At 44.2% G+C, this 13109-nt stretch overlaps 1 protein-coding gene across 3 annotated transcripts in view; it reads right to left on the bottom strand.

Annotated features, from left to right (window-relative positions):
- The window catches only part of SLC43A1 (solute carrier family 43 (amino acid system L transporter), member 1), a 37000-nt gene extending 25652 nt beyond the window's left edge, over positions 1-11348 (bottom strand). For 2 of the 3 annotated variants that reach the window (XR_001482465.1, XM_015409724.1), the window contains exons 1-2: positions 11239-11348; positions 9468-9584 (exon numbers count right to left, since the gene is read on the bottom strand). The gene's annotated coding sequence lies outside the window, so the exon portion shown is untranslated. The remainder of the gene's footprint in view (positions 1-9467; positions 9585-11238) is intronic. The other variant, XM_015409725.1, reaches the window with a different exon arrangement.
- Positions 11349-13109: the final 1761 nt, after the last annotated feature.

The following is a 13109-nucleotide window of genomic DNA, read 5'->3' on the forward strand; positions in this document are numbered from 1 at the left end:
GGCCTGGATGAATCACAAGCGGGAATTAAGATTGCTGGAGAAAAGATCAACAACCTCAGATATGCAGACGATACCACTCTGATGGCAGAAAGTGAAGAGGACCTCAAGAGCCTCTTGCTCAGGGTAAAAGAGGAGAGCGCAAAAGTGGGCTTGAAGCTCAACATCAAAAAAACTAAGATCATGGCATCCGGCCCCATCACTCCTTGGCAAATAGAAGGGGAAGTCATGGAAGTAGTGACAGACTTCACGTTCCTGGGATCCCAGATCACCGCAGACTGTGACAGCAGTCATGAAATTAAAAGACGCCTGCTCCTTGGGAGGAAAGCGATGGCGAACCTAAACAGCATGATAAAAAGTAGAGACATCACCCTGCCAACAAAAGTCCGCATGGTCAAAGCAATGGTATTCCCAGTAGTCATGTATGGCTGTGAGAGTTGGACTATAAGGAAGGCCGAGCGCAGAAGAATAGATTCTTTTGAACTATGGTGCTGGAGAAGACTCTTGAGAGTCCCTTGGACTGCAAGAAGAACAAATCAGTCAATCCTCAAAGAAATCAACCTTGACTGTTTCCTGGAAGGCCAGATAATGAAACTGAAGCTCAAATACTTTGGCCACCAAATGAGAAGGGAGCACTCACTGGAGAAGACCCTGATGCTGGGAAAGATTGAAGGTCACAGAAGACGGGGACGGCAAAGGATGAGATGGTTAGACAGTATCATCGATGCAATGGACATAGTTTGGGACACTTTTAAGGCGTTCTCAAGAGGAATACTGATTTGTCAAAATGCAAAGATGAAGAAACAATATTGTCAAAACTTTACACCGCTCCAAAAAAAAAAAATTAAGCAATTCCTTGGGCAGATGATACATCAAGATCAGGCCAGTTTTCTACCCAGAAGACAGTTAACGTCAAAATTTAAGGATCATCTTAAACACACTTGAATACTTTGAGGCCTATCCAGATAAACAGATGGGGATTGTGTTTCTGGATGCAGAAAAGGCATTTGACAATATTAGCTGGGACATTTAACAATATTAGTTAGAACATTTATTAATATCACAGTGTGGTGAGAATTTTACTACTATGGTTAGAGCCATATATAATAAACAGAACGCTAGGATTCTGATAAATGGGGATTCATCTCAAATAGTTGATATTTTTAAAGGTACGCAACAAGGTTGCTCCCTGTTGTCACTACTTTTTATTTTTACTCTTGAGATTCTATGATAAGAAATGTTACCAGAATTAAAGGTTTGAAAATAAAAGGCGAAGAATATAAAATCCAAGCCTTCGCCGATGACCTGGCAATTATATTACAAGAACCGTTGCAATCCATGACAAATTTGTTAAATTCTCTTCAGGAATTTTGACAGATTACTGACTTTAAAATTAATCCCAAGAAAACCACAATAATGACAAAAAACTGTACTCAAGAAGAAACTACAAAAAAATCAGGATTTGAAATTCAGAAGAAGATAAAATATTTAGGCATATATATCACAAACAGATGTAGTTCGTTATTTCAAGATAACTATTCAAAACTTCTCTCTGCTATTAAGAGAGATTTGGGTAATTGGAAGGACATGCAGCTTTCCGTATTGGGGAGAATTTCAGTGATAAAAATGAATGTATTACCAAGAGTCCTGTTACTTTTTCAAACCATACCTATAATTAAAAACCAAGAATTTTTTAGAGAATTGGACAACCTTGTGCACAAATTTATCTGGCAACAAAAAAGACCGTGAATTAAACTAAAAGCACTCCAGGATAGAAAAGAACATGGAGGTTTACTCCTTCCTAATTGGTGTTTATATTACCAGGCTGTATCCTTGACATGGAGAGTGGATTCTATTACAGGATTTTAGAACTTTGAAACTCGGACACAATTTATTATTGGTTTGGCATGCCTTTTTGTGGTACGCCAAACAGGATACTCATTCATACTTTAAACATCATACAATCAGAGCTGCCCTATTGAAGACGTGGAATGAGATAAAAAAATATATTTATGTTAAAATTCCAAAATTGGTAGCAGCCCTGGAAGCCTTCACCAATCCTAATCTAATAGCTAAAAACTTAATGGGAAGATATGAGGATTTTTTAGATAATAAGAATGAGTTGAAAACACGGGAAATGTTGCAGAAACAGGATATAAGCCTAACATGGTGGGAAAGAATTCAACTACAATCTAGATTCGCAAAGGATAGGCATATGGGATAGGCATATGATAAACAGATGGAACTAGATAAAATCTTAATTAATACAGAAGTCAAACTCATTCAAAAATTGTACAGGTTTCTGGAGGCGGGGTCTACGGCGCAATGATGGCGGACGCCTTTCCTGAGGCTCGGGAAGGGCGCTCCGCACAGCAGCAGAGGGGAGGGGTGCTGCTGGATTGACGCCTCCACAGGGGGTCAGGGAGGCCCCCCAGGCCATGGGGCTTTTGAGGGTGAGCCTCTTTTCCTGCTATCTGCAGGGGAATTGAGGCTGTCCTCTGCCCTGACGGTCCTCCCCACTGTCTGCGTCCTCTTAGTGAGGCACAAGATGTGCCGACCCAGTCAAGCGCAGGAGATCTGGCGAAGGAACGATAATGAGCGTGGTTAAGAAACAATGAACTGTGAGTTAGAATTAGCGAACCATAAACAGAAGTGTAACCCCCACCCTCCGAAACCTTTTGAGCGATTGGAAACCTGCTGAGAGGGACGCCTCTCGGACGCATTTGCATAAGCAGAGGAGGGAGGAGAGAGAGAGAGAGGCAACTGTAAACAGACACTTTGAAGCAAAAATCCCCCCAAAAAACCTCTTGAGTGACTGGAATCGTGCTGAGAGGGAGACTTCTCTGATGCATTTAGATAAGCAGAGGAGGGAGAGAGAGAAAGAGACAATTGTAAACTGATATTTGGAAGCAAAAAGCGGTGGGAGATATCCATGAGTATTTAAGCAACTAAACAGCGTGTAAGTGATTTTATATTGGAATTAAAGTGTAAAAATGGCGGACACTCAAAAAAAGTCAGCGAAAACAACTCCGAGAAGAAGGGAAGTGAAAGTTATAGAACTCATAGCAGAAGCCATCAAGCCAATTCTTGAGCAACTTGTTGGTATTAATCATCAGTTTGCCAAGATAAATCAACAACTCGTGTCTCGGCAGCTGCATTTGGCAACAATAGCAGAAAAGATGGAACAGAGGGCTGTCAAAGCAAAAGAGATGGACACTAAAACTAACAGCGATTTCAAAGAGACGAGGAGGGAAAGCATGAGAAACAGAAAAGATTTACAAGGACTTAACTCCTTCCCGGCAGATGTTTTTAGAAAGTGTCGTCTTAAATTTGGTTGATAGAAAAGACCTTGAACCTGACCTCAAGATCAAGAAGCCTGTGAGATGCCACTGGGCCCCGAGGATGAGACCAAGAAGGAAGAGGCTTAAGATTGGCAGTGTTATCCCTTTGGAGATGGAGGAGGGTTGCAGAATTTTGAGTGAATGTCTAAGAAGCCATCAAGACTTTCGAGAGAATTAGCATAGATGTAAAGGCGGAAGGACTCTGAAAATTGCCCTTACGAAGAGAGCTAGAGGAGATGCTCTGGAAATTTTCTCATAACAAGTAATAAACTAACACATAAGCTTAGAAAGACAGGATCTCACAAAGTATATTGTTTATTAACAGTTTTTTTTCATTACTAACTGCAGTCTAACAGGGTAATGATCTCCTACTCTTGGGTTTTTAGTTTAGTGTGGGTTACTTTCCTTTCTCTTAAGTTGTAGTTCCCCTTCCCTTTTTCTTTTCTTTGTAGTTTATGTAGTATTATAAAAAAATAAAAAAATCCCCTCCGGGGGTCTTTAAAAAAAACTGTACAGGTTTCTATTGGATTTCAAGATGTATGATGAGCAAGTTAAGGTTCCTATGATTATGTGGGCCAAGAATCTAGGTTATAATATTGAATTAGATGTGTGGGCCAAAGTCTCGCAAAGTAATATGAAATATACTAAAGCTGTTTTTCTTAAAGAAAATTTATATAAAATGTTTTACAGGTGGCATCTAAGGACAAAAAAGGGGAAAGGGGAAAAAAACTGAACCTAAAACTTAGAATCCAGAACCTGACAAAGGTTAGTCAAATGCAAGAAAGGGGGCCAATATTAAAAACTTAAGGAAGGAAATATATTTAAAAAATACATGTATTTATTAATCCCAAATTTTAAAATTATATAAGGGCCCAATCATACATTATGTATAAATAACAAACGATAAAACATAAGGGCTGATAAATCTGACCTGATGCGTTTCAGCCTACATAGGCCAAATTAATAAATACATGTATTTTTTATATATTTTCTTCATTAAGTTTTTAATATGGGCCCCCTTTCTTGCATTTGACTAGCCTTTTTCAGGTTCTGGATTACAAGTGGCATCTGCCACCTGATAGGCCAAATTTTATCCCAGTATGTCTAACAAATGTTGGAAACGCAAATGTAAAGTTGGCTCCTTCTATCACTTCTGGTGGACTTGTGACAAGACACAAAAATTCTGGGTAGAGGTACATGGGTTGTTAATGCAAATGTTAGGGGTCTACGTGCCCTTTAAACCCGAAATCTTCTTGTTAAATGTAATTCCTAAACAATAACAGAAATTAGATTCATATTTGATTACCCAGATAGTAACCGCTTCTAGAATTGTATTTGCCAGTAAGTGGAAAAATGAAGAACTACCCTCAAAACAGGATGTAATTTGTAAACAAATGGATATAGCCGAAATGGACAATTTAACTATGCGACGTCAAGGAAAAGAAGAAAATACCTTTCAAGACGTGTGGTCAAGATTCAGTGTGTGTCAGAAAATCAATAAAAATATTAAATGTAAAAAAAGGAGGACAATTAGGTAACTCAGTAACCCTGACGTTGAGGATTACTGGGATCAGACAAATCAACCCTCCAGAGCACCTTCCACTTTCCTCAGTATCAGCCGCTGGTAAAATAACATATGGGGTGAAGCCAGAGAGATACTCTTTAGTCTTTACCCATGTTTCCTGCAGTAGTATTAGATCAAATTTGCTCAGGAATTCTGTAACATCGCTTGTCCTCATCCTAGCAGCCCACCCAGTCATGTTCCAGGATAATATTCTCAGTCAGTCCTTTTTTTCTTTAGAGTTTGGTTCCCCAGATGAACCTCCAGAAATCTGTGACTGAAAGGACTCAAGGGCAGAGCTGGCTTCTCATGCCATGAGGGTTTATGGTCAGCTTGTGTTTTAATGTCATACAGAGTAGTAGTCTCTGAATCGTGATGTCCTGATCTCTGAGTGGGAAGGCACCAAAGGATGCTAATAAGCTCTCTTCCATGCACTCAATTTCACCCATGCTAGCACCATTATTTACTATAGTAGCCATGTTCGGCTGTGGGGAGGTAGATGTTAATAAAGGGTCGTTTTGAAGTGGTGGTTCTTCAGGTTTCCAAGGGGGCTTTGGATAGTTCATGAAATCAGTGCACTGCTTAGATGCTGGCTCCTGGGAGGTGAGGCCGATAAGAAATTCACAATCATCTTCTATTTGACTGGGCTTGGGGGGGGGGTGTTCTTTTCTATTTCTCCTTAGCAGAGATGAAACCTCAGAACTCCTTAAGAGTCTTCCCTTTTTAATGGAATGACTGTACCGGGAAGACCTGAAATTTGCTTAAATACTCCTGCATTGAGAACATTAATGTTCATATCCATGGGGAATAAAATGAAGTCTAACTCTATCCCCCCTCAGGAAACCTGGAATTCTTTCCACAAGTTTTAAGACATCGGAAGACCCAGTTTGTAGCAGATAAGACAGATGTTCTTTAACTGCCCATTTATTCACCCAGTTTATCATTCAACCATTATAGGGTAAAATGTTCAGTACTATTTTGTTACTATCAAGGATCAAAGGGTGAGCGAGGGGATCCAGGTTTGATACAGGGTTGCCCCCCATCGTTTTCTTAGGTCAATCACCCCATCCTCTCCATCCTTACTCTTAGATTAAGTCACCCCTTCACCTTGTTTACTTAGATCTTGCTCTCTCATTGACATTGTCAATGCCATCAGTGTTCCCTCTAAGCTGAGTTAGTGTGAGCTGGCTCACAGGTTTTTAGCCTCCAGCTCACACATTTTTGTCTTAGCCCAGGAAGGATGACTCCAGAGCAAACTAATCTATGCAGTAGTCGAATTGCTCACTCACAACTTTAATGCCAGTAGCTCACAAAGTAAAATTTTTGCTCACAAGACTCCATAGCTTAGAGGGAGCATTGGATGCCACTGTTCCTTTCATATTGTCCTTACTCCCCTTTACCAGAAAATCTTCAATAAGTTTTGATAGTATATCTAATTTTTCAAAGACTTTCTGTAGTGTTAGATATTAAGAGTGTCTGATCTGCCAACACTTCCAGGTCTATTTGTTGCATCTTCCGTTTTTTGTTTTTTTCCAGAAGTTCATCTATAATAACAATGTAAGTAGGAGATTATAAAGGAGGATCTGAAGAAATATTCAAGGGACTTGGGGGGACGACATGTCTTTGTTCCTAGGAGAAAGAGATCTATTAGAATTTTTTGTGACAAGAACATTCTCCATCTTGCTCTGCTTAGAAGGTGGTAAATCCTCATCAAGGGGGTGCACCCTTTTCCTCATTTTCATACGACACTACACTGCTAGATAGGTAGCAAAAATATATTTAAAATCAGATCAGTAAAATATCTTTAGTACCTAGCTAATATCAGATTAAACTACTAAATTCCCACTACTTCGTTTATTTTCCATTATTAAACAAATCTGTTTAAATTAGATTAAAACCTAAAACCTAGGAGAACAGTAAAACCATAAAAGCCTCAACCGGAATGGCCTTAAAAGGGTTGTAAGGGTTAAGGCACTAATGGACCTTTAAAGAGAGAGAGAGAGAGAGAGAGAGAGAGAGAGAGAGAGAGAGAGAGAGAGAAACATAAGGGGGGAAGGTAAATTCTTCCCAGTTTCCCTTCTCCTGAGCTTCTCCTTTGTTTTTCCTCTTTTCTAAATTCTTCCCCGTTTCCCTTCTCCTCACCTTCTCCTTTGCCTTCCCTCTTCTCCAGGCTACTCAAGTTTCTCTTAGCACTACGGTTCCTTCACCCTGCCCCACCCTGTCGTAGCCTACCAAGGGGAGAGTATTTCTGTAACAGCTTCTAGTCCAAAAACAGTGTAAAAGTCTAAAAAGTCTAGAAGACGAGACCTCCAGCAGCTAACAGTAGCTGCATTGTTAAAGGAGAAAGAAAACCTCCTCCACGCTATTTGTAATTGCTGAGAATGCCTTAGATAAGAGTGACGAGGGAACTTTCGCTAACAGAAAGAAACCCTCCCTCCCTATGTTAACAAAACAAGATAAAAAGCAGACTGCTTCAAGTGGGAGACTAAAAGCAGTTAAAACCAATTAAAATCACCAAAAATCATTAAATCTGTGACAGAGCACAGCCAAAAAGCATCTCCATCTCCCAGTGTATAGAATGCTTTGCACTTGTGAACAGCCCCATAAGGCAGGTTAGGCTTAGATGGGTTCAAACCAGTCCTTCGAGCTTCACAGCTAAACAGGGGTTCCAATACCAACGTTCCATCCACTGGCCAAAGACAGAATTTGTAAAAGGTAGCCTCACTTACCCTAACATTTTCATCTGCATGCTTTGCCATAATCAGAAGTATGGATATTATGGGAGTGCTGCTATTCCCATAAAGATGCCCTTTGACATGGTTGTCTGTGTTCACATACCTACACCTGGTTAATCTGGGCAGCTTTGGGTAACAGCATTACTAATAGTATTCATAATATTTGAGTTGCTGGGTACAAATGAGGTTTGGGCAAATTCAGTCATTTGAGTTTTCACCTTAGCATGGCAAATGCCACAATCTCATTTTCATTTTTTTACCCCACACTATCAGCCAAACAGGCTCCACAAAGCAGAAATCTTTAAGGTCTCAGCTTCAGTTTTCACCAGACAAAAGGTTACAATCTAGCCAAAGTTAAGCCTCTGTAGGTCCCACTAACATCAATGGGTGGGCTTGTTTAAATTCACCCAATGCAATCAGCAGTACTTAAGAGTTCTTCACTTGGGACTGAGTAATGCTTAAAGTTTTTAGCTCGAGTAGCTGCAGTTCAGAGCCAGCGGCAAGGGCAGACGCAAGGGGTGGCGGGGGGGGAGTAGCTAGCCAAGGCCCGAGACCTGGCAAAGAGCCCACTGCCAGTTGGAAACGCTGGAACAACCTAGCTCATGGTGGCAGGAGAAGAAACGGAGCATAAGAAAACCACCAGCTGAGCAGGAAAGGACCTTGTTCTGCTGCCTCCTCCTTGCTCTCTTCCTATTTCCAGGTCCCCCACTGACATGCAACCGTCTGGGGAAAATCTGAAGGAAATCTCTGATTCCCTGATAGGAGGTGTGCTGGACGGAGCAAAATTAGAAGAAGAAGGAGAGGAGACTGGATTTACACCCCATGGCCCTTCACTACCCAAGGGAGTCTCAGAGCGGCTAACAAGCTCCTTCCCCTTCCCCTCCCCACAACAGACACCCCCTGTGAGGTAGGCGGGGCTGAGAGAGCTCTTGACAGAAGCTGCTCTTTTTCAAGGACAGCTCTTACCAGAACTATGGCTTGCCCAAGGTCATCCAGCAGGTGCAAGTGGAGGAGTGGGGAATCAAACCCGGTTCTCCCAGATTAGAGTCCGCGCACTCAACCACCACACCAGACTGGCTCTTAGACTGTTTCCCGCTTGTTTTAGGTTCTCTGACAAGGCTGATGCTAAAATGAGCATGGGGGAGTTGCCCTTGATTCCCTTTAGAGCAAACACCCTGGGGCTGCAGGATGGATGGCAGTGCCGGAGTGGCCCCATGGCCACCCTATGCCCAAGGGGCCTGTAAGAGCCTGCTGGCAGTTTTGCGTAGTGCTGGAGAAACTTTGTTGTGGATCCAGAAGTCCCTGGTTCATACCTTGCCTCTGCCATCAACTCCCTAGGTAACTGTAGGAGTCTGTCTCTCTCTCTCTCTCTCTCTCTGTCATCTAGCACCTGTAATACAGGAATGATAATGAGGACTGTTGTAAAGACTGAATAGTGCTTTGGACACATGAACATGACGTCATATATATGCTTCAGGATTATTAGTGGCAAAGGAAAGGTGGAGAGCAAGGGTGATTTCCCACAAGCCCTGCTCCGCGCTCACTCTTCTCTTTGGCCCGATGGTACGCGTCAATTTCACACAAGCTGCTGCGCGACCGCACAGCTTCGTGCGATTTCCCCCGCGTCTACTCAATCCTGTTTTTTGAGGATTGAGTAGACGCGGGGAAAATCGCACAAAGCTGCGGGGCAAAACGCATCAGCTTGTGTGAAATTGACACGTACCATCAGGGCAAAAGGGAAGAGCGAGCGCGGGAGCAGCGCTTGTGGGAAATCACCCCAAGAGTGTGGCCTAGAAAGGCACAAACTGTATTAGCCAATCAAAGAATCCTCACTTGTAAGCACTCCAAGTGTTAAGCCAACCTGCTGAGTTTTGAAGGAAGCTTTTTTGTTTTGAACATTTGGAGTTGACCCTTCTGAAGTTCTTCAGTTTCAGAGTTAACTTGAGCTTTCTAGAATGAAGCAGAAGAGAAAGTAAACAAGCTGGTAATAAAATTCAGAGAAGACACTCAATCCAGAAGCATTTGTAAACAAGCAAAATCTGGGTGGGCAGAAATGCTGATAGCTCCTGAAGAAGAAGCAGCAGCAGCAGCAGCAGCAGTGTCAACACCACACAATTTAGCATGGAAATTGAAAGAGGAACCTTAAAGACCGATGTTGCCTGTGGGATATAGGGTTCCCAAGTACTTACCGCGATCCGGCGGGGGACACATGCTCCCAGGCCGGAACATTCCTCCCTGTAACGCACCATGCCATCGCCAGCAAGTGACGCTGGGCAACGCTCTGACAATGGTACCATCGAGTTTCCAGCCCCATTGCCAGAGCATCACCCAGCGTCACTTCCCGGCGATGGCATGGTGCGGCGTGTCTGTTGTCCGCGCGGGAATGGTCCTGGGAAGACGTATGTGTCCCCCGCCGAATCACGGTAAGTACTTGGTAAGCCTGGTGGGATACAATGCCAGAAAGCAGCTGTTCCTTGACACACTCCGGAAGCCATGTCTCAGGGATGTGCTCTTGAACACAGAACGTGCTACAGAAATTCAGAAAAAGCAGGTGCCCCATTCAGCAGAAAGGAGGGGAGGGAAATGAATGTTCTATTGCTGCCCAGAGAACACCAGTTTAAATGACAGACAGAGCAGGGCAGAATTAATCTGTCTCAGGAAAGTCTGTTCCTTTGTCTTATCCTCTGTTTTCTCCCTATTTCACCCAGAAGTATGTAAATTAAGGGTCAAATACACTATATGCTACAGTGATGGACGGGTCTGAACAGAAAGCTAAGTTCTTCATGGAGGTTGTGAAAAGCTTGAAAAACATCTAGGTAATGTTTGCTGGAGGCTGAGAAGGAAGCCAAAGATGACCACCTGAGAGAGTGGCCACTGCCTTCCGCTCAGCTCTCCCGCCTTCTGCAGCACCTGCCCCAACAGATCCCCTCCTGCCTGCAAATGTTTCCCTTGTTGCCTCCCCTCCCCCACTAACCAAACAGTGATCCCCGACATGGTACCTAGTGGGGTTCCCGGTGCCTACATCCTTCTTCTTCAAAGCATCCCTTCCCCAAAGCAAATGGTCCGTCCTGGCTTTCTTCTGCCTCATTAGAGCAGTGGGCACTTCAGAACAGCCCCGCAAGAACCACCTGTCTCCTTCACAGTTAGGATGCTTGACGTGGAACCTCTGATCATTTTGTGACTGGACCCTAACCCCCGTGGCAGCTATTTTGTGGTGGCACCCACTACTACTTGCTCTCAAAATGTCAACAGGCTCAACACGGTTGGGGACCCTTCCCACATGGGGATCTCTGTGTCCCATGAAAGAGAGGATTTGTGTAGGGGCAGCTTTTCCACCTCTGCAAATCCCAGTCAAATAATTCTAGACAACTATAAAAGATACAAGAGTCTTTCCATCTCCTATCTGTAAGGCATTTGTGAGGGGGAAAGAATGTTAAAACAATGTTGTAAAATGTTGTTCCAAGCCTAGAATTTTGGATTCAGAGGAGCTGAGAGTTCTAGCCCCAGGTACGTGTGTGATGCGCCCCAGGAATGACCTCCCCCAGAGTTTTATTTTCAGAACCACGTGAGAAGGATGTCTCAGAACTATTTGTTACTTACTTACCGTATGTAGCACTGTCCTAGGTATGTGGCAACTTAAGAACAATGGAAACAGCAACAAAGATCCCAGCATCCAAGAAGCTTACAAGTCTAAACTTTGACAGTGGGGGGAAAGGAGAGCTAACGGACAAGAAGAAAGATTTATTTCTGTTATAGTTTGTAGTTTTAGTAAAAATACAATAAAAAAATTCCCCATTGGGGAGCAAAAAAAGAAGAAGAAAGAGCATTCTCAATAGAAAGAGGGACTTCCCCCGCCTTACTACTTTTGTAAGCACACAGCTGGAAGAGTCAACTTATCGCATATCTTGGTGCATTAAAATTAATGGTGCATGAATACAATTTGTACAACCACTCTGCTTAGGATAGTTTTCCTTCTCCAGCTCCAGCCAGATGCAAGCAGGCATGTCATGAATTGGTCAGGTAAACTATGCCTTAAGAACAAAATTAACAACTTTCCAGGGCAACAGGCCCTCCAAGTGTAGCTCAAACAGCAGCATGCAAGAACAAAAGTCCAATCTGGCTTCAGAGCAAAAGGTTCGAGCGCCCTTTTGGCCATGGCCACGTGATGCCAGGAGGGTGGGGATCCAGCCAAGACAGCGCTGGCCTCGAGAAAGCAACCCCGAGGAAGGGGAGAACAGGGACTTCGATGGGAAGGAGTCCTCCAAGAGTCCACTCCTGTCCAGCACCAGAGGCACAAGGACACAGCTGGGAGCTGCTTCCAGAGGACTAAGAGGCAGCTGGCTTCTTGACAGTGGAAACAAGCAGCTGGGCATGGCCACCCCAGAGCACAGCTGGCTCTAGAGAGGCAATTCTCTCACAGACGCATCCTGGTGACTGGCTAGCAAGGCTGGATGCCCCTACAAATAGGTAGGGCCGTTGCTTCGGGAAACAGATGTGGGCATGTTACAGGAAAACGGACTAGACAGTGTTTAGTCATTGAACTCAGCGGTGTCAAACTCATTTGTTACGAGGGCCGGATCTGGCATAAATGTCACTTGGTCGGGCCGGGCCATGTGAGCCATAAATGTAATGCCAGTTACAGGAGATATAAACTCTATAAAGGACACAGGCAAACCCAATTAACAACATTATTTTTAACTCAAAACATGAACAAAAGCAATTGATTCCTAGCAGTGAAAGCAATTGATTTACTGGGGAACCCACGAAAGCCCCAATTAATGTATTTAATCACACACAAGACTAGGTTTCCCCCCCAAGGGATAACCTAAGAAGGGGAGAACCTGACATTTCCATACATACCAGAGTTGCCGAGCCCGTTCCGGCCCCTGGGCCTTATGTTCAACACCCCTGATTTAACTGCTGAGAGGAGGGGCACAATTTAGATTGTCTGCCTTGTACACCCAAAACTGTCTTTGGCACCCATGCGGGTGTGATAGACTGTTATTGGATACATGAGCACATGAAGCTGCTTTACACTGCTAGGACAGACCATTGCATGAAGGTAAAGGAGGTGCTGGGGAGGAGGGGGGGGACTTCTGCATGCGAACCAGGGGTTCTGCCATTAAGCCACAGGACCCCCCCACCCCCACCCCCCCCGTCAGGCAGGATGGTGCTTTGATAGCACTGGACACACGCAGTGGCCCGCAGGGTTTAGCCCCGGGGAAGGTGGCCTCGAGAACGTGACAGAACGTCTTTCCTGGGGCCCGACAGGCATCGGTGAGAGTTCAAGTCTAGGAAGTCCGGCGGCTGCTTCCAGCCCGGTCTTCCTCACGGTCTCTTCCTTCTGAACCCCGCGGCCGCCCTGGGCCCCGGGAAGCAGCCGCGCCACACATCCCCCCCCCAGGAGACCCGCCTGACACGGAAGGTGGGGAGAGGGCCCGAAATTTGGGGGGGGGGGGGGGGGGGGGGGGGGGG

This window comes from Gekko japonicus, unplaced genomic scaffold (genome assembly GCF_001447785.1).
Source record: "Gekko japonicus isolate JY-2015 unplaced genomic scaffold, Gekko_japonicus_V1.1 scaffold3812, whole genome shotgun sequence".
Classification (NCBI taxonomy): Eukaryota; Metazoa; Chordata; class Lepidosauria; order Squamata; family Gekkonidae; genus Gekko; species Gekko japonicus.